General features: G+C 37.3%; 1 pseudogene; it reads right to left on the bottom strand.

The window, feature by feature from the left end:
- Positions 1-3,077: 3,077 nt before the first annotated feature.
- Positions 3,078-4,536, bottom strand: LOC140452672 (piwi-like protein Siwi; annotated as a pseudogene).
- Between the last annotated feature and the right edge of the window lie 592 nt (positions 4,537-5,128).

The following is a 5,128-nucleotide window of genomic DNA, read 5'->3' as shown; positions in this document are numbered from 1 at the left end:
CGCTAATTTTTTCTGTATTACTTCTAATATTTTCCATTTTTGCGTTGTTCTTTTCTTCTAGGGTTCTTTTGCAGTCCTTATCAAACCAGTGTTCTCTCTTTTCTTAATCTGCCCTCCCAATGCTAAGGTCTGCCGCTTGTATCAGTCTTCTTCTACGGCACTAAAGTCCAAATTGAGCCTTGGCCTCCTTTATTTTTTGCCTCCAACCGTGCTTGTCTGTGGCTGATCTTCTCCATACACGGACTCCTAAAAGGGCTTGTACGTCGCTGTTTACTGTGTCTTCCCAGCGCTTTCTTGGCTTTCCAACCGGTCTCTTTCCCTGAATTCTAGCATTCAGTGCTCTTCTTGGTAGCCTATTCCCTCCCATTCTTATCACATGTCCGGTCCATTACAATCTTTGTATTCTAATGAAGTCTGACAGTGGCGCTTCCTTATAAAGTTTGGAGTAAAATATGGTCTGATCCACAGCATGCTCCTCGTCGTGTTCTCACATCTGAGATACTACTGGCTGCCCTTTTGTCTATCAGCACATGGTCAATTTGATGGGTTGTGATGTTCCATCTAGTGAAATCCACGTCATTTTGTGTATGTCTTTATGTGGGAAGCATGTGGAACTTATAACCATGTTTTTACTGGTGGAAAATTTATCAAAAACTTAAAGTTCTAGCTTGTTTCATTGTGTAGTGGGTGTTACCCTGTTGTGCCATAGAACTGCGGTTCTTTGCCTATTTTAGCATTCATATCACCCATTATAATATTGATGTCATTTTGGGCGCATTGTCATATACTATCTCCAGCTGTTGGTAGAAGCTTTCCTTTGTATGTTGTTCTTTTTCTGTTGGGCAGTGAATGTTATTCATTGTTAGGTTGAAGAAGTGAGTGCAAATTCTTAACTTGCAAACCCTTTCACTGACTACCTGGAAGTCTAGAATTTTTGACTTAAAATCATTATCCACCACAAATGCAACTCCACACGCTTTGCTTCCTTGCTCCTTCACAGTATATAGAATTGTGTGCTTTTTAGTGTCCCTGATCCCTTTTTTCAGCTATCTTGTTTCCTGAAGAGCAGTAATCATGGGCTTATATCTTTTTAGTTCTTGCAGAGGTCGGTTTGAGCTCCTGGTTTCTTTAGTGTCCTCACATTCCAGTTTCCAAATATATAGTCCATGTATCATAGCTAAAGTCGTTTCCGAAAGTTCCGTTCTGTATTCCGAACCAAAAGGTTATGTTCCATTGAAAATTCTATTACTTTTTTCCATTGTTATTACTATCTTTTACAGGCTTTTATTACTTGTTATATTCTTATAACTATCTTCTCTTCCTATTTTCGCTTTCATATCTCCCACGATTTGTCATATTTTGGTACTCTTCCAATTAGCTCACATAGTTGTTCATAGAACTTATTTTTTATTTCCATGCCTTTCTGTAAAAGCATTTCCGTTAATGATGCTTATTTTTCTATATTTCCCTCGCAATTTTAAATAGCACAGGTATAATAATAATACGGTCAACTGCGGTTTATCCGTGGAGTTGATTGGCACGGTTGTCGTGGATAAGCCGTAACTAGAAGTCAAGTACATAACTTCAAAACATAAAAATGTTTTCCCCTAAAGCTTTAATTTACAATTTTCAATGTGTACTTACATTTTTACACTTTTTGAAAGTAGTCTGTTATTTGTTTTTGCTTCTTTGGGTGGAAAACTGAAAAAAACTTCTTCGTCCTGGTCCTCTAGATATTCTTGAAGTTCAGTCACGTAACACAAAGCTGCTTCCTGAGTCAGTCATCCACCAGATACAAGCTCCTCTTCTTCTTCATTACTTTTCCCGTTTTTCCCTTGGTATTTTCTTAGGATGTCTTCATCCATTTAATGCTCAAATCCCCGGTCAGTAGCGTCGTAGTCTAACCACTCTTGCAGGTTTGTTGCGTCCACATTCTCTCCTCCAAGAACTTCTTTTTCGTATGTTAGGCCTTAAGGCCTGTTGTTTTCGGTCTGATTTAGCAGTATTTGGGATGTTGACTGCCAGCTCCATCTTTTAGGGGTCTGCCTTGTGGTCTTTTACCTTCTGGTTTTCCATCTCTTACTATTCGGGCAAGTCTCTCTCTTCCCATTCTGTTAATGTGTTGGTTCCATTCTCGTCTTCTTTGGCGTCCCCATCTGACGATATCATGTACTTTACATATGTCTTTGATTTGTGTATTAGGGAGTCCGTCTCTTAAAGTTTTAGCTGCTATCGCCTTCAGTTTTTTATCTCTGTTGTTCCTAAGATTTTTGAGATATTTAAATTTCGATACTTGTTTTATTATTTCTTTGTTTATTACAATTTTGAATCTCACTGGCTGGTTAGCAATAATTTCAGGTTACACTTTTCTGCGGTAGCTTCCAAAGCATGGACCATTGGATCTAATTCTACGTAAGACGAGGTTCTCATTGTTTTTCTTTTCTTCATGGCAGAACAGCTTTCTGACATTGATGCAAATGAAAGAAGTTTGCTCTTTTGTTTTAAAATGTCTCGCACTGTCGACTCACCGATACCGTACTGAAAGCACATAAGTTTTTATTAAAATTACATATTTTTATATTATATTTATAATAGTAATGATACATCATGGATCTAGTTTATAAAAGTAATTGAGTTGATTGTAATTTATGTTAGAAAAAACACATTTTAATACAAAACTATTTATAAGTTGGGTATATATTCTAAAAAAATTAAGCTAGATAATACTAATTTCTATCTGTGTATATAATGTGTCCCTCGCAACATTTTTTCAACATTTTTCAAACACGTATATGATTCATAATTTTTGTCATATTGAAATATTTAGTAGAGAAATGTTGATTCAATGGGTTTAAGTTCGTAATAATATAACAAACAACGCACTGCTGATATGAACACTGCAACTAAGCTAACAAATCCTTTCATAACATATTTCCTGATGCTGTGCTATAACCCGATTCCTCCTCCCACACATTCCTTGGAAAAACCAAAACCCATAGAAACCACCAAAGAATTACAACCACCTGCCCTATTAATAGTTCTTTTTAGAAAACCGTAGTTCTTATCTTTTACACAGCTTAATACATATTTCTCCTTCTTGACCCATATCTGCCAATTTGATTGGTTGGCAATACACACATTATAAGTGTCGAGTACATTATAGCCGCAACGTTTTCTATGGCGTTACAGAATGTATTAGTTATGTCATCAAGTATATCATAAATTTGTGGTTGCCCTATGTCCCATTGCATTCCTCTTGCAGTTTGTAAGGTATGCAAAAAGTCGTAACATTAATTATTTGTTTTACTAGAAAAATTTTTACTAATCTGCTTTAGGCTCAGCAGGGTATCTTGAATTGTTAGCTGCTACTATAGTTTCAATAGAAAGAACTCTTTCTTAAAATTTTATGAGACGATCTTATAATTGGAATTCCCATCTCCGGAGTTCCGTGACTGCTTCAGGGCATCGCAGGAACCGCTTACAAAATTCTTGAAGTTTCCTAATACGGTCTACTGGTCCTACTCGAGTGTGATCCGAGATAGTTAATTATTAGTTAACATAATTCTGGAATTAAATACACAACTTCAGACTTTCCAGCTCGTATTTCCCTATGTCTGGTATCACACTAACAGGGGCTGGCGTCGTTCCCGAATATGAATCTTATACTTGCCTGCATAATACTGGACGTAGCTCATCTGTGAACGATCTACCACAGGGAGAGTACTGTCAGGATTCTGTGAGAAGTCCACATCATCAATTCTGTAAGTCCTGTTGTTGTAAAATGTCAGTACACTAGATCCTATAATTTTACTTTGGAATTATTTTCTGGGCTCTGGATCTCTAATCTCTAGAAACATGTTGTAACAAGTGTCCTCACGCAGGACTTAAAATGCTAGTTCGATATTCATCATAACCTGATTTTCGTGTTGCCGAATAAATGTAAAATATCCAGGCCACCGTGATAATTTGTGCTCATGTATATTAATTTGACTTTTGGGATCATGAGAGTCTCTTTGAAGCAACGTGCCCTGCATTGCCGACAGACATTTTCTAATCAGTATGTTAAAAAGGTGTATATAATGGAAGTCACCCCAGGCCAGTTCACTGACCATCCTGATGTGAATTCTGATTTTTTTTCTCCAGCTTCGTTTTCCACAAATTTTTCCAATGGGTCTAGACTTATTCTTTGTGCTGTATACAGCACTGTTCCATCAAATAAATACCCAGACAATGTGCCTCAAAGAGCTTGATGAATAACTTTTTTTCGTCCACTGGTGTGATCAACTTCCGAATGAAAGTCAACAAGGTATTGAAATAATAAGGATTTTCATGTCTTTATTAGGGGAAAATAATTTAATATTAAATTATTAAAGCTGCCGATCTAACTAACTCTTGAGAGTTACTTGTGCATAGATAGTCTAAAAGGTTGGCAGATGTACATATAATTTGGTATCAAACTCTCTTTTCTTCTTCGCTATTAATTTTTTTCCATCGTGTCGTCTTCTCCCTCAAGTCCTCTACCAGTCTTTTCATCATTTCTTCGGTTTTCCTTCATCCCACATTGAACCCCGTTTTTTGAGACTAGTTACCCCGGCTCTTTCCCTAATCAACTCGATCAAACTCTCTTTTCTTCTTCGCTATTAATTTTTGTCCGTCGTGTCATCAGCTTTCTCTCTCAAGTCCTCTACCAGTATTTTCATCATTTCTTCGGTTTTCCTTCGTCCCACATGAACCCCGTTTTTTGAGACTAGTTACCCCGGCTCTTTCCCTAATCAACTCGATCAAACTCTCTTTTCTTCTTCGCTATTAATTTTTGTCCGTCGTGTCATCAGCTTTCTCTCTCAACTCCTCTACCAATCTTTTCATCATTTCTTCGGTTTTCCTTCATCCCACATTGAACCCCGTTTTTTGAGACTAGTTACCCCGGCTCTTTCCCTAATCAACTCGATCAAACTCTATTTTCTTCTTCGCTATTAATTTTTGTCCGTCGTGTCATCAGCTTTCTCTCTCAAGTCCTCTACCAGTATTTTCATCATTTCTTCGGTTTTCCTTCGTCCCACATGAACCCCGTTTTTTGAGACTAGTTACCCCGGCTCTTTTCCTAATCAACTCGATCAAACTCTCTTTT

Source organism: Diabrotica undecimpunctata, chromosome 11 (genome assembly GCF_040954645.1).
Source record: "Diabrotica undecimpunctata isolate CICGRU chromosome 11, icDiaUnde3, whole genome shotgun sequence".
NCBI lineage: Eukaryota > Metazoa > Arthropoda > Insecta > Coleoptera > Chrysomelidae > Diabrotica > Diabrotica undecimpunctata.
This window is presented reverse-complemented; position numbering and strand designations above follow the sequence as displayed.